The sequence below is a fragment of the Nerophis ophidion genome, unplaced genomic scaffold (assembly GCF_033978795.1).
Source record: "Nerophis ophidion isolate RoL-2023_Sa unplaced genomic scaffold, RoL_Noph_v1.0 HiC_scaffold_138, whole genome shotgun sequence".
NCBI lineage: Eukaryota > Metazoa > Chordata > Actinopteri > Syngnathiformes > Syngnathidae > Nerophis > Nerophis ophidion.
The window spans coordinates 40,280-61,885 of NW_026907060.1; the positions used below are offsets into that span (position 1 = coordinate 40,280).

General features: G+C 38.1%; 2 long non-coding RNA genes across 4 annotated transcripts; one reads left to right on the forward strand and one right to left on the reverse strand.

Moving 5' to 3' along the window:
• Positions 1–2,838: 2,838 nt before the first annotated feature.
• Positions 2,839–5,131, reverse strand: LOC133547621 (uncharacterized). Its single transcript, XR_009805520.1, has 2 exons — positions 4,659–5,131; positions 2,839–3,307 (listed from the first exon to the last, which is right to left on the reverse strand). It is a non-coding gene; the product is annotated as an uncharacterized LOC133547621 (long non-coding RNA).
• Positions 5,132–14,842: 9,711 nt separating this feature from the next.
• On the forward strand, positions 14,843–21,031 carry LOC133547626 (uncharacterized). 3 transcript variants are annotated; one of them, XR_009805528.1, is made up of 5 exons: positions 14,843–17,471; positions 17,539–17,614; positions 17,704–17,825; positions 17,902–17,929; positions 18,011–21,031. It is a non-coding gene; the product is annotated as an uncharacterized LOC133547626 (long non-coding RNA). The 3 variants fall into 3 exon arrangements; XR_009805529.1 differs by having other exon boundaries at positions 17,704–17,929; XR_009805527.1 differs by having other exon boundaries at positions 17,704–21,031.
• The last annotated feature ends 575 nt before the right edge of the window (positions 21,032–21,606 follow it).

The following is a 21,606-nucleotide window of genomic DNA, read 5'->3' on the forward strand; positions in this document are numbered from 1 at the left end:
TAGTATTACCGCCTGGTCAAACTGGTGACACTTCCCCTGTCATCATTTTCAAAATGGAGGAGGCTGATTTCAATAACGGTCATTTGAAATCGCATAAAGGGAAGAAGATGAACAGCTATTCAGTAGGATTTAAGGTCCAAGCTTACCTCACAGTCATATTTTTACTGCATGCCTTTGGTAAGTGCCGGAGTGAAAGAGGTTTTAAAATAATTAGCGCATGCTTACTTTTACCGTATGCCTTTGGTAAGCGCAGGAGTGAGAAGAGGCTTTAAATGAATTATCGCCCCGGCGGCAATTCCAGGAAATACGGTATTTTGTTATGGTTTGAAAATGACAAATATCAAAATGGCCCCCGCATACTTCTATTTTTCCCTGTGCGGCCCTCAGTGGAAAAAGTTTGGACTCCCCTGGCCTAATGGTTGATAATTCTGATGTAAGTACACGGAAGGGAAATAAAGCAGGGTTTCTTCTTCACAATACTACTCAAGTCAAAGTAAAAAGTCTTCTGTTTTCAGTGAAAACAAATGCAAGACAATTATTTGATCATTCCCAAACACGCCATCAGCTAATGACATACACCTGCTGCTTTATGCTAGCGCGTCATCTAGTGGCGCCATTATGTAAGACAACTATCAGCACAAAAAGTATGTTGCAGTAAAACTACTCTGACGAGTACATTTTTGTTTTCAAAGTGACGTAAGTGCATGTAACGGAGTAAATGTCGCACGTTACTACTCACCTCCGCAGATGTGTTGGACAAAAGCAAATCAGCGTCGAAATATTGGCTTCTTTTGCATAAATCGCGCCTGCGTGGGAACCAGCCAATGAGACGTCAGTTTTGAAATCACGTGACACGAGTGTTACCAAACCAGCATGAAAAGGACCCGACACGGGCGGAGTGGGCGGGGCTTGTTTACAGCGCAAATAAACATGATAGCAGCGTTAAAGGCAGATTTCTGCACTAGTGATATTTTTATAAATATGTGGTTGCTTTTATATACGTGTGTGTGTATGTATATATATATATATATATATGTGTGTGCATACATATATATATATGTGTGTGTACATATATATGTCTGTCTGTATATATATATATATATATATATATATACACACGTGTATACATATATATGTTTATATACAGTATGTGTGTATATATATATATATACGTATGAATGTGTATATATATACACATATATATATATGTGTGTGTGTGTGTGTATATACACATATAAATGTGTGTGTATATATACACACACATATGAATAAGCGATAGAAATGGATGGATGTATGTATACACACACATATGTGTGTATATATATATATGTTTATATACAGTATGTGTGTATATATATATATATACGTATGAATGTGTATATATATACACATATATATATATGTGTGTGTGTGTATATATATACACATATATATATATACACACACATGTGTGTGTGTATATATATACACATATATATGTGTATATATATACACACACACAAACACATATATATATATATATATATATATATATATATATACATACACACACATATATCAATCAATCAATGTTTATTTATATAGCCCTAAATCACAAGTGTCTCAAAGGGCTGCACAAACCACAACGACATCCTCTGTAGGGCCCACATAAGGGCAAGGAAAACTCACCCCAGTGGGACGTCGGTGACAGTGACAATGATGACTATGAGAAATCTTGGAGAGGACCGCATATGTGGGGGACCGAAAGCAATGGATGTCAAGCCGGTCTAACATGATATTGTGGGGGGGATAAAAAGAAAAAAAAATATATATATATATAATATATATATATATATATATATATATATATATATATATATATATATATATGTATATACATATATATATATATATATATACATATATACCCTTGAAGTTTATTTTTCGTTGAGTTTGTTGCATTCTACCATGAATTGATTAACGTGGACCCCGACTTAAACAAGTTGAAAAACTTATTGGGGTGTTACCATTTAGTGGTCAATTGTACAGAATATGTACTGTACTGTGCTATCTAATAATAAAAATGTCAATCAAACATAGCATATTTGTTGTACTTGCTTGATTATACAATATTCAATCAAGGAGGTGATCTGGGGAGGAACATTGATTGATTGAAACTTGTATTATTAGATAGCACAGTACAGTACATATTCTGTACAATTGACCACTAAATGGTAACACCCCAATAAGTTTTTCAACTTGTTTAAGTCGGGCTCCACGTTAATCAATTCATGGCAGCGTCCATATTTTAAATATTCAGTGTTTTATTGATCATAATTAATATTGTAAATCCCACATTCTGTTAGTGCATTGAAAAAAAAAGTTTATTGTGATTTTGAGATCTTAAGTTTTTAGTTTTTTTTTACTGAATCGGTATTACTATTTTTAAAAATGCGCATTTTGATTAAAAAAAAACATGTTTTCAACAAAATTGTCAGCATTTAAAGAAATCACTTCACAAAATTTAAACAAACATATCAGTTACATAAATTATGATGGACACAAATTAACCTCATAATGCTGAGTTATGACATCATTGATGCTGAAGTAGTTTTAAGACTGACACTGCAGCTACTAAACATCCATCCATTTTCTACCGCTTGTCCCTTTTGGGGTTGCTGGAGCCTATCCCAGCAGTATTCGGGCAGAAGGCGGGCCAACACAGATAGACAGACAACATTCACACACTAGGGACCATTTAGTGTTGCCAATCACCTACTAAATTCAGTCATTTATTGTATTGCTTTTCAGTATTAATTCAATGTGTGCAAGTTTTGTTATAAAATTGAAAGGCGATCATTGCAGGTGTGTGTGTTTATTGTTCTAACATTCATGGCTCAAGGTGTCATTTCTTCCAACACGCACGCAGATGAAAGTTAAAAGAATTTGGGAGATTTATTTCCTTTCCAATTCCACATAAAACTAATAAAAGGAGAGTGACCACGTAAAAAAAAAAAAAGGATTAAACGCAAAGAAAAATGAAAGAATCAAAAGACGTTGATAAGCTGACCGCTGTTGCATTCTGGATACTTACACGTCCAACATGACACCTTCCACAACACAGGATGAAAATACTGTTTTTTGTCAGGAGGACATTCTTGATGCAAGAGCCAACGTTGGACGACAAAATGTTTCGGGTTTTTTTGTTGTTGTTTTACAGCTGAAGGGCGCAAAACTGCTGGTAGACGGCCAGGATGTGGTGGTCCAGCTCGGCCGTGAACAACAGGTTCTCCAGTGTTCCCATGTACTGCTGGATGGTGCCGTGGTGCTGCCCAGGGACAGTCATGCAGTGAGGAAGGGGATACTTCACTGTGTGTGTTCTTGTATTTCTACCCTTCTGGAGACTCCGACAAGGAAAAGTAGCTTCCATATGAGGAGGTGTGAACAAGTTAGGACATAAATCATGGTCCCAATACGGAAATGCATTGCATCTAATAGAGAATGTCTCATTTGCACCCCTGCTGGTGAAATCTATCAAAATGAGGGTGGTCCCAAAAAGGAGGGATTTGTCAAATTGACTGTGTGTTGGTTTTAAAAGTGCTCCCCCACTGGTCAACATATGAAATAACAAGTGTGTGTCAGGAATTAAAATCTGCCCACTTTTGACAAAATTAATAAAAATAAATATGTATATAGAGACATAGTGTAATAACTTTGAGTAAATAATAAAGATTAAAAACCAATTACAAACAAAAAAATTAAAACAAAATAAATGAAGTAAAAGCATTTTTTTTCTCACATCTCGACTTTTTTCTTATAACATTTCTTAATTGCTCATATTCTTTCTGTTTCTGTAATAATGCAATATTTTCTCATAAAAGTATTGCTTTTTAATGCAAAATGGTGACGTTTGTCATATAAAATTTTGACTTTTATCACAATATTGCCATTTTTGTTGTAGTTTTTGTAAAACAGACGTTTATGATTTTTGTCAATTTTGTCAAGTTAAATTCCAATATTGCCAAAATGTTAAAGATTTCTTATAAAAGCGTGACCTTTATCGATTAAAATTACAACTCTTTTAATAACATTGCCAAAATGTTAAGATTTTTTTTAAAATTCCATCTATCTTCTTCCGCTTATCCGAGGTTGGGTCGCGGGGGCAGCAGCCTAAGCAGAGAAGCCCAGACTTCCCTCTCCCCAGCCACTTTGTCCAGCTCTTCCTGGGGGATCCCGAGGCGTTCCCAGGCCAGCCGGGAGACATAGTCTTCCCATGTGTCCTGGGTCTTCCCCGTGGCCTCCTACCGGTCGGACGTGCCCTAAACACCTCCCTAGGGAGGCGTTTGGCTGGCATCCTGACCAGATGCCCGAACCACCTCATCTGGCTCCTCTCCATGTACAGGAGCAGCGCTTTTACTTTGAACTCCTCCCGGATGTAAAATTGCGACTGTTATTAAGTACAATTCCAACTATTGTCATAAAATTGCACATGTTTAGTTTTTCTTGTGAAATTGTGACCTTTTTCAGAACATATATGTATATATTATTAATGTTGTAAATACAAATCTTTATATATCTAGAAAGGGTGGTCCTAAAGAGGTAGGTCTTTTTTCCAGAGGTCTCAAGAGGGTAAGAAATACAAGAATGTGTGTGTGTGTGTGTGTGTGTGTGTGTGTTACCATGAGGAAGATCTGCTGCAGTCTCTCCACACAGTTCTTGTACCACGGCGTGCTGACGTTGACGCTGCCCGTCTCGCAGCGGACGAGATGCTCGGTCAGCAGCATGATGAAACGCTGCCGGCCCACAAATGTGGTGAGAGGAAAAACAAACAAACCCCATTCAAGTTCAAAATCTACAAAAATAATATAATAATGGTAATAATTTCTGGATTTTTTGGATGGAAAAAATAAATAAATACTAACGTGGTGATAACCATAGAACCAACAAAAACAGTCTTGTGAAGCGACTTGCATCATGCAGTAATCTCTCTTGGCATCAGAGTTATGTGCACACAATACCATCCACTCTGGAATAAAAGCTGCTATTTTTCTTACGTTTTAAACCCAGCGACTAATTAATGGATTTTTATTCTGACGGCCATAATGCAAATAGTTAAAAAAAACATAAAACAAAAAAAAACAAGCCTATACACTGAGAGATTGTGTTGTTTGTGTAACAATTAGAGATTGTTTGGACAAGTTTGCTCACTGTGTCCTTCCACTTAGTGCTTACAACCAAAAGTAGAAGTTTTGTGAGGTCTTCTAGCCGTCCATAGCGTTCCTACTCTTCATTAACCTCTTAAGGCCCAAGCTGTTTGTTTACATGCTTTTTTTTTATTTCTCTTAGCTATTTGGGTTCATTGGACCGTGATTAGAATAAAAACTAAGAATCATCTTTTGATATGATGTACTTAGTCCATAAGTACACAAATGTGTACTTCATGTGAAGTGACATTAAATTCTTATTTTTACACTCCCCCCCAATTCCATTGTATGTTATACACTTATTAAATTCCTGTGTCAAATATCCAGACCACAAACAATAAGATTAAATAAATGTCTGTTGAAAAGTAATACTGAATTTGTCATTTGACTGGGGGTTCTGTTTGATTGATTTGTCGAGAAGTCTTTGACAGTAAAGAAGACTCCCTATGTCCAGTGTAGATTAAAGTCTTGACATTACCTGACCTGTGTGATTGTTAGTGATGGGTTGATGAGGCGTTGCACAGCCTTTTGACACATTTATAAACTGTATTGATCCTGTGTCACTATATACTGACATCTGCTGGACATTAAAATTCCCTACAGGAAATCTATGGACCAACTCAACTGACACTGATTTTATGACCGAGTATATCCAATAATATAAACCAAGTCATTGAATTTCATTTAGGATTATTTCATATTTTCATTTAAATAATACTATATTTTTTTAAATAATTTTTAGATACATTCAATAAATAATGTGAACATGTATCATAACATGGAAATCTAAGAGAACGTGTTGTGAATGAGGATAGTTGTGGACTGGGAATTTTTTTTTTTTTTTTTTTTACACATGCGCTCTGAATACGCACTATTGATTGATTGATTGGAACTTTTATTAGTAGATTGCACAGTTCAGTACATATTCTGTACAATTGACCACTAAATGGTAACACCCCAATAAGTTTTTCAACTTAAGTCGGGGTCGGATTCCACGTTAATCAATTCATGGTAAAAACGTAATGAGTGATCCATCGAGCTGGATTTGAACCAGTGCCCTAAAGAACTCAGCATAAGCTAATACAGCTTTCCACTTTATCAACTGAGGTATCGAAAGGATTAGCTGTTACTGCACACCGACACAGTGTTTGGTTCATTGAGCTCGACGCAGATGTCGATGCATCAGTGTTGTCGGGTCTCCGATTAATTATCATTCAGAATAATCAGGAATTGAGATATTGCACAGGCAGCCCATGAATACTGTGCCCTCTAGGCAACAGCAGCAATGAAATGCCCAGTCATCTGGGAGTCTGGCCGCATAGTCGTTATAGCTGTTCAACCAACCTTTTTAAGTTACGGTTGGGTAGTTAACATGGGCGCCGATTGCGTCGAACCTTGATAGCTGTTCAGCAAACCATTTTAAGTTATGGTTTTAACAAGTACCAAACGTTGAAACCGTGAGTCAGGATGGTGTGTGGAAAAGCTAAATCCCCGTGTCAGTCTCCCTGATAATAAAATTGTGAAATCAAACTTTTTGATGAATGCTCTATTAAAATGTGACATTCGATATTGGTTTTATCACCGACTGGTGATTTTGATATGCTGCCCAGACAGTGAAGTAGACCGTCATTGTTCTATTAATAACAAAACCCTTGGACTATTAAAGTTGTAACATGTTGAAAACTGTGAAAAGAGAAGTCGCTGCAAAGAAGGCTTTGTAGAAGCAAGAAGTTTGGAAAATCCTGGACTTTCCAAAATGGTGTAATAGGTTAAAAAATGTGGAAACATTGTATTGTTGTACCTTTATTTGTAATTATTTTCCATTTTTATTAAAGATTTAAAAGTAAATGAGGCAATTCCTGATGGAATTGTGTACGAATGCTCCAATGCTGGGAGACTGACACAGGCATTTTGCTTTTACACACACCATTCTGACCCACGGTTTCAACACTTGGTACTTCTTAAAACCGTAACTTAAAAGGGTTGGCTAAACAGCTACCAAGGTACGAGGCAATTGGCGCCCATGTTAACTACCCAACCGTAACTTAAAAAGGTTGGTTGAACAGCTATAAGGACTACGCAGCCAGTCGGCGGCCGGGCAGACCTTCGCTGCTGTTGCCCGGAGGGCACAGCATGCATGGGCTGCCCGGCGGCCGGGCAGACCTTCGCTGCTGTTGCCCGGAGGGCACAGCATGCATGGGCTGCCCGGCGGCCGGGCAGACCTTCGCTGCTGTTGCCCGGAGGGCACAGCATGCATGGGCTGCCCGGCGGCCGGGCAGACCTTCGCTGCTGTTGCCCGGAGGGCACAGCATGCATGGGCTGCCCGGCGGCCGGGCAGACCTTCGCTGCTGTTGCCCGGGCTCCTTGTGTTTTCTTTCTACTTACTAAATATATCATTTCTGTTCCAAACAGCATCACTCATGTCAACGGCAACATTTGATGATCATTTGAAAAATTAAAAATCCTGCGGTATAGGCATCTTTGGCAGGAGGTGTCTTCTGCCAAGGCATTTACTCTCCTGAAGGAATAAATAAAGTAGTATCTAATCTAAATTTATTGATGTCTTGGACAATTTTTCAACCGGTGGAGAATTGTTGAAGTAATAACATGTTGAAATGACAAATGGTAATACGGAATTTCGGGAAAACTGAGAATTCTTCCACTTCTTATGCAGAAGAAAGCTTCGACGGTGGAACAGTTAAAACGGAAAAGCAGGAATTCTGGAAAATCCTCAACTTTTTTTGACAAGGAAAAGGGGAAGTTTGAATTTCCAGAATGGTGCAATGAGTCGAAGGTGGAATGGTTTGAATAGGTTAAAACTTCGAAATGTTGTATTGTATCTTTTTTTATCATTATTTTTATTTTTTATTAAACATTAAAAACTAGATGAGGCAATTCCTGAAGGAATTGCGTGTGATTGCTCCAATGCTGATGATGAACTGGAATCCCGGAATTATTTTAGCATTGTTGAAATCAAGCAGACAATTCCTGAAGAGTCTGAAAATTTTGAAGTTGGAACAATTGGAATCGGATGGAATAAGTGGAACTTTGAAGGATGTCCCAATGATTTCAATAGGAATTTCCCCAAAACTTAGTCCATGAGTACTGTGCCTATTAGCAACGTTAGCAATGACCTGCTAGTCCTTATACTTGTTCAACCAACCCTTTTAAGTTACGGTTTGGTAGTTAACATGGACTACGATTGAAACCGTGATTCAGGATGGTGTGTGGAAAAGTTAAATTCCTGTGTCAAATGTCCAGACCACAAACTACAAGATTAAATAAATGTCTGTTGAAAAGTAATACTGAATTTGTCATTTGACTGGGGGTTCTGTTTGATTGATTTGTCAAAAAGTCTTTGACAGTAAAGAAGACTGCCTATGTCCAGTGTAGATTAAAGTCTTGACATTACCTGACCTGTGTGATTGTTAGTGATGGGTTGATGAGGCGTTGCACAGCCTTTTGACACATTTATAAACTGTATTGATCCTGTGTCACTAAATACTGACATCTGCTGGACATTAAAATTCCCTACAGGAAATCTATGGACCAACTCAACTGACACTGATTTTATGACCGAGTATATCCAATAATATAAACCAAGTCATTGAATTTCATTTAGGATTATTTCATATCTTCATTTAAATAATACCATATTTTTTTAAATACTTTTTAGATACAGTCAATAAATAATGTGAACATGTATCATAACATGGAAATCTAAGAGAACGTGTTGTGAATGAGGATAGTTGTGGACTGGGAATTTTTTTTTTTTTTTACACATGCGCTCTGATTACGCACTATTGATTGATTGATTGATACTTTTATTAGTAGATTGCACAGTTCAGTACATATTCTGTACAATTGACCACTAAATGGTAACACCCCAATAAGTTTTTCAACTTAAGTTTATGGATACCTTAACTGAAACTAAATCAATCAGCACAGCTGACCAAGCTGACCAACAGGTGTTATTATGTTGTACATTCCAACAGGTGTTATTATGTTGTACATTCCAACAGGTGTTATTATGTTGTGCATTCCAACAGGTGTTATTATGTTGTACATTCCAACAGGTGTTATTATGTTGTACATTCCAACAGGTGTTATTATGTTGTACATTCCAACAGGTGTTATTATGTTGTACATTCCAACAGGTGTTATTATGTTGTACATTCCAACAGGTGTTATTATGTTGTACATTCCAACAGGTGTTATTATGTTGTACATTCCAACAGGTGTTATTATGTTGTACATTCCAACAGGTGTTATTATGTTGTACATTCCAACAGGTGTTATTATGTTGTACATTCCAACAGGTGTTATTATGTTGTACATGGCTTACACACCTCCTCTTTCTGCTGTAAACATTGTGAATGATCCACTTGACACTCCCGTGGGGAAACTTTGCTTTGATCAAAAAAATAACAGAAAAATCCGCAGCTTATTCCAAAATGATTGTGTGTCTGTCTCCTATGTCATTTCCTTATGGAATAATGTTGTAAATGACATCTGTTGGACCAAAACGTGGTCCCTTCCTAACAGGTATTTACTTAGCAACAAAGTCAAAGAGATATCATTTAAAATCATCCATCGCTATTACCCTGTAAAGACTGTGATGGTTAGATACAAAAAGGACATTGATGTCACCTGCACCTTTTGTAACATGCACCCAGAGACTGTTAACCACTTGTTTTATACTTGTGAAAACACTCCATCACTATGGCAGGCATCTGTCGCTTCATCCTGGACAATATTTATGACAAATTTGTGCTTTACTTTAAAGATGTGATTTTTGGTTTTACACTGTATGAACAAAAAATTGAAAAGGAATTCTACCTTTGCAAGCTCATTATTTCATTGGCTAAGTTTTATATTCATAAATGTAAGTTTCTTAATACCCGTCCTATCTTTTGTGCCTTTAAAAAAGATCTGGAACTTTACATTAAAACGCTCTCTACCTCTAACAACAAAAAAGCTGTGAAAACGATGATGCTGTGTTCCACATTTAAGTTGTTTGATGAATCTGAATAAGCCTACGGCTTTGCATTTTGTTTATTATTTATATATATATATGTTTTTATTCTTTTTTTTAATTATTCTGAACTTACAACCCCCTGGCGCTGTTTTGTACTGTTTTCATAATGTTTTATAATGTTGTATATTGTTGTTTGTCTTACTGTTTGTAATTGTTGACATTTATAAATAAACCTTTAAAAAAAACAACTAAGTGTTGGCTTTCTTCTTCTTCCTTGTTTTAGTTGAAGGTAGGCGCACTGACAACCTTCAAATGTTACGCCACCTACTGTTTCCCCGCTTCTTCTTCTTCTGACGTTAACTGATGGCAAATAACGCGTCATGTCCGCCGCCGTCTGATAGAAAGCATACATTTTCAAATCATTTGAAAATGATGTCCTAGCCAAAAAGGGCTATTTTCAGATGGACATATAAGGAGAAAATGAACTTGATGTAAATCCTGAGATCGCGAGATTTGGCACGGCACTCCATGAATCTGTCCAATCAGATTGGCTTTTCCTGAAAAACACGCATGCGCATTAAGTGGGCGGATGTAATGATTTCGATGGGAAGAAATAATATTCAGCATCGAAGGAATAACAACTGAAAGTAAGTAATACCATTTATTGTTTCTCTTTTGGTATTTATATGACTTTAACACACACCAGTTATTTGTTTTAAACTACTGGAACGTCACGCAGTTACGGAAATAGAGCTATAAATGCCGCAAGCACCTTGCTAGAAGTTGTGATAGTTACCTCCACCGAGGTAAGTATAATAACAAGAAGTGAAATAACAATGAGAGAAATAAATGTTCAGAGAACATTTGAAGTGGAACAATATACATTACTGAACACATAATATAGAGTTTTACATTTACAAGAAGTTCCACCTATATTCCAGCAACCTTTGTCTGTATTTATCTTCCACCCAACTCTCTCCTTTGAGGCACACATTAAAAGCGTTACTAAAACGGCCTTCTTTCATCTCCGTAATATCGCTAAAATTCGCTCCATTTTGTCCACTAAAGACGCCGAGATCATTATCCATGCGTTTGTTACGTCTCGTCTCGATTACTGTAACGTATTATTTTGGGGTCTCCCCATGTCTAGCATTAAAAGATTACAGTTGGTACAAAATGCGGCTGCTAGACTTTTGACAAGAACAAGAAAGTTTGATCACATTACGCCTGTACTGTATATACCTTTATATACATATATACATACATATATACTGTATATACCTTTATATACATATATACATACATATATACTGTATATACCTTTATATACATATATACATACATATATACTGTATATACCTTTATATACATATATACATACATATATACTGTATATACCTTCATATACATATATACATACATATATACCTATACTGGCTCACCTGCACTGGCTTCCTGTGCACTTAAGATGTGACTTTAAGGTTTTACTACTTACGTATAAAATACTACACGGTCTAGCTCCATCCTATCTTGCCGATTGTATTGTACCATATGTCCCGGCAAGAAATCTGCGTTCAAAAGACTCCGCCTTATTAGTGATTCCTAGAGCCCAAAAAAAGTCTGCGGGCTATAGAGCGTTTTCCGTTCGGGCTCCAGTACTCTGGAATGCCCTTCCGGTAACAGTTGGAGATGCCACCTCAGTAGAAGCATTTAAGTCTCACCTTAAAACTCATCTGTATACTCTAGCCTTTAAATAGACCTCCTTTTTAGACCAGTTGATCTGCCGCTTCTTTTCTTTCTCCTATGTCCCCCCCTCCCTTGTGGAGGGGGTCCGGTCCGATGACCATGGATGAAGTACTGGCTGTCCAGAGTCGAGACCCAGGACGGACCGCTCGTCGGGACCCAGGATGGACCGCTCGCCTGTATTGGTTGGGGACATCTCTACGCTGCTGATCCGCCTCCGCTTGAGATGGTTTCCGCCTCCGCTTGAGATGGTTTCCTGTAGACGGGACTCTCGCTGCTGTCTTGGATCCGCTTGAACTGAACTCTCGCGGCTGTGTTGGAGCCACTATGGATTGAACTTTCACAGTATCATGTTAGACCCGCTCCACATCCATTGCTTTCGGTCCCCTAGAGGGGGGGGGGTTGCCCACATCTGAGGTCCTCTCCAAGGTTTCTCATAGTCAGCATTGTCACTAGCGTCCCACTGGATGTGAATTCTCCCTGCCCACTGGGTGTGAGTTTTCCTTGCCCTTTTGTGGGTTCTTCCGAGGATGTTGTAGTCGTAATGATTTGTACAGTCCTTTGAGACATTTGTGATTTGGGGCTATATAAATAAACATTGATTGATTGATATAGTATTGGAGTGTCGAAATGACAAAAGGAAAAGCTGGAAAACGATGAAGAAGAACTGGTAAAGAAGTGGAATCAAATAAAAGATCAAGAAGGACTGTAAAGTTGCTGAGTAGACTGGTATAGTGGTGGTGCATTAAACTGGCAGCAGATATAATATGTGATACTTTCTTTTTCTTCCTGCAGTCATCCCGTCCTGCAGCATGCACCTATGTGAATGTGGAGAATGACCAGCAATGTCCAAGTAAGTTATATGTATATGCCTGTTCTTTCTTGAAGTCAATTAGTTCTGATTGAGATTTACAGATAAAAAGCTGTCCACAGTTTGTCAGGAACAAACATGAAAATATTGCTTTCTTTGACCCTGATTACATTAGCACATATGAAGAATGAAACTTCAAATAGGAGTTATCTCAGCATGTGTAATTCATGTTTTTGGAACCTTTCACCTCCAAGTTAAAGCTGGTAGGTAACATCAGGTCATGACTAAGGATGTAACAATATCAACATTTCACGGTATGATATCGTCATAGTGTTAAAGCCAGGGTAAGATATTGTTACAAAAATGTCAAAGTGTGTTAAATGACGTGGGAGGAATGTTTAGGATAAACACACTTACTGTAATTGAACACAAACATCATTTTCATATGTTGTAATCATATTTATCATTAAAAACAGGTATTTTAGGTGCAAAGGAATGGTGCAGAATTTCAAGTAACACACAAAAACCAACATTTTCAAATAAGTGTCTTTAAACTGACATAAACAGTAAACATCCAGTGTAACTAATGTAGAACAATAATGTTTCTTTTGCCAAGAAACTATACTGTGTGTCCGGTATGTTTTTTTTTCAATACAACTTGGTATTATTGTGGGTTTGATGACCTTTTTAGCACATTCAACAATACTGCCATTATAATGCAAACAGTGATCATTTTGGTCACAGTAACGGTGATATGACATTTTGATATTGTTACATCACTGCTGTTTAGTTGAGTGTTTTTAAACTTTGAACTTCCTAAGAAACTGCCCTTTGCAGTCCAAATTGTATTAGTTTGTAGAATACTGATTCTTAAGAGTTAACTAATAATTTGACTTTTAATCATGTAAATACCTCACAAATGCATATTTTCCCTTGCTGACATCTTGGTTTCACATGAACGATATTTTCCAAATAACGGTTCTAACATATAACTCATTCTAATATATTACTCCTATTCCCTAACTTATTGTAGACATTGTGGTGTGTAGTGTCAGCAAATGTCTTATTTTGTGCATGTCCACATTTCCTCTGGTGAGCTGCAAAGGCTCTGGGTCGATTTGGAAATGGTCTGGATGAACGTGGCATGCTTTACCTTGCAGTATGCAGACTTTGTTTAAGGTTCAACTAACACGACAGTTATAGGCACAGAAATATTTCACAGCAACAATTCCTCGGCTAACCTAAGCACAAACGTTCCCATCACTCCTGCACACTTCCACTTTTTCGCCCTTCTATAATGTCCCGTTTGAACGTTGTTTTCCCACACGGCGGGTTTTCATGGGAGAACCAGTTTACTTCTCAGATGAGCCCACTTAATATTGTCAGAAAAAAACACAGCGACTGGTGTTCTCGTTTGATAGCGTCACACATCACGGCATTATTGTGACAATTTTGAAATCAAAATAAGGTTATATTTACAATAATGTTGCATCCCTCGTCAAGATCCTTTCTCATAGGTTTGGTTTGCTGTTGTGTATTTACTAATGATTGGCATTAGCATCCACAACTTTCTTTTTATAGTGTGTGTTGTATTGTGATGAGTTACATTTAACACTGTGGATGATGTGTTACCACAAACACAGAAGATACGTAAACATGAACTACAATGCGCTCAAGATGTGGGGAAAAAGGAAATGCATTCCATTAGCTGGATTTGTATAATGTGTTCAATTTATGTCAACTTCCTTCTTGTTTTGCATGTTTTTGTCTGGTTTTTTTTTCAATGATTTGAATCTTTAGAGTTTTTTGGTTCCTCTTCTTTGTGTCAGGGGGTAGCAGCAGGGTAACACTGCATGAGGCGGTGCCCCCTGAAGGAGCCCAAAACACTGCTCTTCAAATGGAACACATCCAACCTTCAGGTGACCGTGCAGGATGTACCACTCTGGAACATCAAGCCTCTCCCCACCTGCCAGGTACACCCACCGTCTTCTGTGGCTGAATAATGTTTTGCTGTGAATTTTGTCACAAAGCAAATCCTGCTCAAATGTGACAAACTTTGGAGTGTAAGAATGTGAGCGATATGCTGAGATGTTATACGTTTTGCCTTGTGACAAAATGTTATCAAAAAACCTTTAGTGATTTGTATTCTATTTTAATTTCAGCACATGAAAATATTTCTACTTCTGACCATCGAAGAGAATGGAAAACCATTTTCCAGATCAGCCCTCATACATCCTCCTGATGGCCTAACAACTGAATGACATGTCGATGCTGAGTATGATCCATTTCAATCATTTGAGGAAGCTCTCCCTGATATAGGGGATTGGATGTACAATGACGGACATACGTTTAATGAAGGATTTGAAGATGGTTTGAGTGAGGAGTGTGCAGAAGAGTCCAATTTCAAGGACACAACAGACAAACCAATACATGACAATGCATCAGAAACCATGGCAGAGTGCCTTCTGATCAGCATGGGTTATGTAAACTGTCCTAAAGTCACAGGTAAGGCCCTAAGCCATATGCTCAAAATGTTCAAGTTGCTTTATCCCGATAGTCTGAACACAGACTGCTTAAACAGTGTGCAGAAGTTCCAAAACTTTTTTTTATCCCACTCTGCATCATCGCCTACTATATTACATAAATCCTCCAAGAATTGTTTTGGGCCAATAGAAAGTAAACAAATAAAATGCCTGCTTTGTGGGACCAGTGTGTCAGAAGAAAGATTCTCATCCTTTTTTTAAAGTATGTACAGATTGATTTCTTGTTTACCACAGCACATTCATGTGCCAAATGGGCCCTCGTTGGTGAATATAAACATGCAGGTTTTTCTTTGCTGCAAGATAGTGTAACATATGAGACATGCAGTCATGTTATTCCCCTATTGGAAACCTCTGCAGTACAGTAGTATTCTTGGATGACATATTGGGTAAAGTTGTTTTCCTTGACTTCACATCTATGCCTGGCATAGTGATTGCAGTTCATTTCCCCAACACACTTGAAAAGTTTGAAATAATGAAGAACTGAACTGGCCTAAGAAGCCACAAATCAAATCTTTAATCATTGTTATAAATGCTCTGAAAATACACACTGATGTGATGTTGCCGTGGATTCTGTAAATATGTACTGTATATGGAGTATCATTGTTGATGATGTTTTTGCATTGTGTGTAATATTTCAGTGGCAAATATATTACATTTACTTGTTTAATAAAGCCACTGTCTTTTTTAATGAATACATAGGCCTACTATGCTACTGCATTTTAATATTAGTCCTTATGATGGTGGTTGGAGAGCCAAATATCTTCTGAAGTGGTACTTTGTTAAAAGAGTTTGAGAACCACTGCTCTAGAAAGTTCACAAATGTTAAAAGCTCTTAAAAAGTGTCTTGTGATCATATCAGTATTGTTTGGGTTCAGTTTTAAATCTCACAATTGTAGTCACTGAGTTACTGTACATGACGTGTGGATAAGAAATCAACAAATTAAGTCCAACTTTATTTAAATAAACCATTTAGATTACAGACCATATATCCATATTGTCTGAATTCATTATTTTCTCCCAATGTTGGCATGAGATCAACTGGAATATGATTGAGGTATAACTAAATTGAGCCCATTAAAATGCATTTTTTTAGAAAACGGGTATATCTAACAACTCAAATAGTGAGCAGTGAGAGACAAAACCAAGTATATCTCTCACTGAGACATCATTGAGACATATTGAAACCAATACTCATCAATTGTCTTTTTGCCGAAATAGAAAAGAGACATCTGAGAACTCAAACAGTGAGTAGTGAGAAACAAAACCAGGTGTTTCTCTCACTGAGTCATAATTGAGACATATTGGAGACCAGCTCATTCATCTCTCATTTTGGTCTTAGTTGAAATGGGGAAAAGAGATAACTATTAGACAACTATGAGATCTCTCATAGTGCTCACTGTGAGCCTTATTTCTCAGGAGATACATTTGAGAAGAATGAGAAAACTACTTTGGTCTCCATTAGTGCTCTTTTATGTCTAGGAGATATATATAAGACATACATGAGATCTCATCTTCAATTTTGCTTTGCTATGGGAAACAAGAGTTTGATGAGCATTCCTCAACTTTTTCGGTCTTTTTTCTAAGCATGTTGCAGGCATCAAATTCCAAAATGAGCTAACATTTGCAAAAAAAAAAGTTTCTCAGATCCAACATCAAATATCTTGTCTTTGCAGTCTATTCAATTGAATATAAGTTAAAAAGGATTTACAAATCATTGTATTCTGTTTTTATTTACCATTTACACAACGTGCTACTTCACTGGTTTGGGGTTTTGTACATGTTGACAGTACATTGCAGTGTTATTTTGTTACAGCCGTGCCCACTGTGTGAAGTACTTTTGCAAGACTCCTAGCAATAATATTACACTTCACCAAAGAGCCTGCTGTAAAAGAAATGACCATTGAATGAAGATACATACTCAGGTCACCGTGATCTGAAAAGGAGAGTGAAGAATGTTTTTGTATTCCCCAGATTCTAATCATCTTGGATGAATAAACAAGCAATTCCTAATTTCACTTGGAAATGGGTTTACTATAAAAGTGTAGCACTGTTTCCACACAAAATACCTTCTGTTTTTGGAAAGATGCCCATGTGTGTCTTCCAGGTTGAACATTCCACCCTTTGTGCCTGCCCGGACTGTGCTGGAAGGCCTCGAGTCAGAGGATGCGTGTGAAGACAAGAAAGCTGTAAAAAAGGAGATCCATAGCAAAAAGGTCAAATAAGTACAAACAAGTATTTTACCTCGATTATTAACAGTTTATTTTGCCCAAAAATGTTAAGGAAGCCAAAATGGAAGAGGAGAATACAGACCTGCTCAGACTTTGCCACACAGTACCGCTGGAGGTGGTGAACTTAGGTAAGAATCCATGTTTCAAGGTTGATCGGGGTGGGGGGAAGACAACGACACAAAGGTGCTCCTCTTATTTAGACTTTTTGTTTATGGAGGTGGGAAAGGTTACGATCCAGAGAAGAAAGACTACTCAGGTTTTGAGGCCTGGTTGCAGTGTTACTATGTGGATGGAATGAAGTCTGTACGCGACCACAATGGCAGGACTATGTGGTTCAAAGTATGCAAACACATTTTCATACGTAACAACTATATTTGTAGCATGTATTGACTAATAGAAAATGGTGTCATTTCAGGGCGATCCAGGTCCTATGGCTCCTAAAGGTAAACGCCAGAAAAAATAGTTGAGATACCATTACACATAAGAGAAAGCTTAGTGTGTCTTTATCTTTTCTCACACACCAGAATCAAAGTCTCCAAAGGCCAAAAAGAGAAAAGATACAGATGCAGACCATGATTACCCCCGCAAGAAAAAGGTATATTCAGTAGGTAATCACCACCAGCACATAGAAATCTAACCCCATTGTGGCTGTACTTCAGGTGTCCAGGAAACACAACTCTGACAGCACAGTGAAGAAAAAAGCAGCCAAAAAGCCCACAAAAGCAGCAAAGGAAGAAGAAAATGGACCTCAAGAAGAAGCCACACCCAGAAGAAGATCAGCAAACACACCTCAGCAAGAACCGAAATCCACGTCAGGCAGGAGGAAAAAGAACAATACAGAGCCAGCTGCAGGTCTGATTCTAATAATACTCCCATTTTCTGAAAATATTAAGAGCCTGATCTTTGAGGATCCAATTCCCACACACTTATCTGTGTGCGCAAACTATAAAATTGCATGTACTGTTGGTGGACGTGTTGTATGTGATCTACTTTGTGCAATTGATAGCAGCAAAAGTGGCACAGATCACCCTATTTTTGTGTACTAGAAGCATTATGTGCCCTTGGAAACACTTCTTTCCCTCTACATTCATGTTATTATGCTCTCCACACTGGAGGGGGGCTTATATTAGATTATAGCACATATCGATCATCTAACACCTTTTCTGCAATATAGAATCACAGTATGTATACTATTTGCAGCAGGAATGATCAAACTGCATATTGCAAGACATTTTTTTTAGGAGTTATACTAAATACAAAAAAAAAAAACGCAACGCTTTTGTTCTTGTTCCCAATTTAAATGAACTCAAAGATCGAAAACTTTGACTATAAACACAAAATACCTGTTCCTCTCAAATATTGTTCACAAATCTGTATACATTTGTTAGTGAGCATTTTTTCTTTGCCAAGATAATCCATCCCACCTGACAGGTGTGCCTTGAGCTGTCCAAAATAAAAGGCCACTGTGAAATGTGCAGTTTTATCACACAACACAATGCTTCAGATGTCGCAAGTTTTGAGGGAGCGTGCAGTAGGCATGCTGACTGCAGCAATGTCCACCAGAGCTGTTGCCCGTCAATTAAATGTTTATTTCTCCGCCATAAGAATAGAATAGAATAGAAAGTACTTTATTGATCCCTGGGGGAAATTCAGCACCACAGTTCGCTCACAATAAACAATGATAATAATAAATAATATAATATATATGAATAATATAAATATATTCTACATTTAAGTGCAGTCAAGGAACATATGCATTATACAGTCTGATGGCTGTCGGTGTGAAGGACCTCCTGTGTCGTTCCGTGTTGCATTTTGGGAGTCTGAGCCTTCCACTGAATGTGCTCATTCTCTCTGCAAGGTCCGAGTGTAGTGGGTGGGAGGTGTTGTCCATAATGGCTAGGAGTTTTGCTAGACTTCTCTCTGACACCACCGCCAGAGAGTCCAGCTCCACTCCCATCTTGTTACTGGCCTTCTCTACCAACTTGTCCAGTCTGTATGTGTCCCTCACTCTCAGCCCACTGCCCCAGCAGGCCACGGCGTACAAGAGGGCGCCTGCCACCAGCGACTCGTAGAACATCTTCAACATCTTTGTACAGACGTTGAAGGATCCTAGCCTCCAAAGGAAATATAGATTCGGCTCTGTCCCTTCTTGTAGAGGGCCTCAGCGTGTTTTGACCCATTCAGCTTGTTGTCCATGTGTACTCCGAGGTATTTATAATCCTCTACCATGTCCACATCCACCCCCTTGATGGAAAGAGGGGTCGCCAGAGTACTCCTCCTCCTTCCCAGGTCCACAACCAGCTCCTTGGTCTCCGTAACATTGAGCTGGAGGTGGTTCTTTCCACACCATGTGACAAAGTCCTCCACCAGTGTCCTGTATTCCTCGTCATCACCTTCCTCAATACACCCCACTATCGCAGAGTCATCAGAAAACTTCTGAAGGTGGCAGGACTCTGACTGATAGTGGAAATGGGTGGTGTGAATGGTGTAGAGGAAGGGGGAAGAGTACTGTAGCCTCCGGGGCCCCGGTGTTGCTGACCAGCCTGTCAGACACACAGTCCTGCAGTCGCATATACTGTGGTCTGTCAGTCAGGTAATCTACAACCCAGGACACCAAGGGGGCCTCCACCTGCATCTTCTCCAACTTCACACCCAGTAGCCCAGGCCGTTTAGTATAAGCCGCCTCCAAAGGTGTTTCAGAGAATTTGGCAATACATCCAACTGGCCTCACAGCCGCAGACCATATTGATTGGCTGAGACCTGCCACCCGGACAGCTGCTACAACAATTGGTTTGCTTAACCATAGCATTTCTGCACAAACTGTAAGAAACTACCATGAATTGATTAACGTGGACCCCGACTTAAACAAGTTGAAAAACATATTGGGGTGTTACCAATTAGTGGTCAATTGTACGGAATATGTACTGAACTGTGCAATCTACTAATAAAAGTATCAATCAATCAATCTGTCTCAAGAAAGCTCATCTGCATGCTCGTGGTCCTCATCGGGGTCTCGACCTAACTGCAGTTTGTCTTCTTAACCAACTTGAGTGGGCAAATGCTCACACTCAATGGCGTCTGGCACAATACAGAGGTTTTGGTATGTTATTATTGACAGCGAAACCACGTGCATTTTATTGATGGCATTTTCCATGCGCAGAGATACCGTCACGAGACCCTGAGCCCCATTGTTGTACTAATCACCCGAGGCCATCACCTTTATAAATAACATTTACTAACTCATGTTGCAAGGATCTGGAAGCTAAAAACATCCCAGTTCTTGCATGACCAGCATACTCACCGGACATGTCACCCAGTAAGTAATTTTTGAGAGGAATATATATTTTCTGTATAGTAAAAGTTTCAGATCTTTAAGTTCAATTCATGATAAATGGGAGCAAAAACAAAAGTGTTGCGTTTATATATTTGTTCAATACCATATTTTTCGGAGTATAAGTCGCACCTGCCGAAAATGCATAATAAAGAAGGAAAAAAAAACATACAAGTCGCACTGGAGTATAAGTCGCATTTTTGGGGGGAAATTTATTTGATAAAAGCCAACACCGAGAATAGACATTTGAAAGGCAATTTAAAATAAATCAAGAATAGTGAAGAACAGGCTGAATAAGTGTAGGTTATATGAGGCATAAATAAGCAACTGCTATGTTAAGCTAACATATTATGGTAAGAGTCATTCAAATAACTATAACATATAGAACATGATATACCTTTAACAAACTATCTCTCACTCCTAATCCATAAATCCCATGAAATCTTATACGTCTAGTCTCTTACGTCAATGAGATAAATAATATTGATATTTTACGGTAATGTGTTAATAATTTCACACATAAGTCGCTCCTGAATATAAGTCGCACCCCCGGCCAAACTATGAAAAAAAAACTGCTACTTATAGTCCGAAAAATACGGTGCATATTTTCTAAATCAAAAAAGGAATACCATTAAAAAACAACATAAATTAATAGACTTTGGTTTAATCGGCCCTTTAAGTTGTCCAGCAGCTATAAAATGATATTGCTGAATATATATCTTCTTCTTTTTATTTCTAACAGTCCAAATATGACATGCACACGTAGAACAAAGGCTTCTCTGTTCA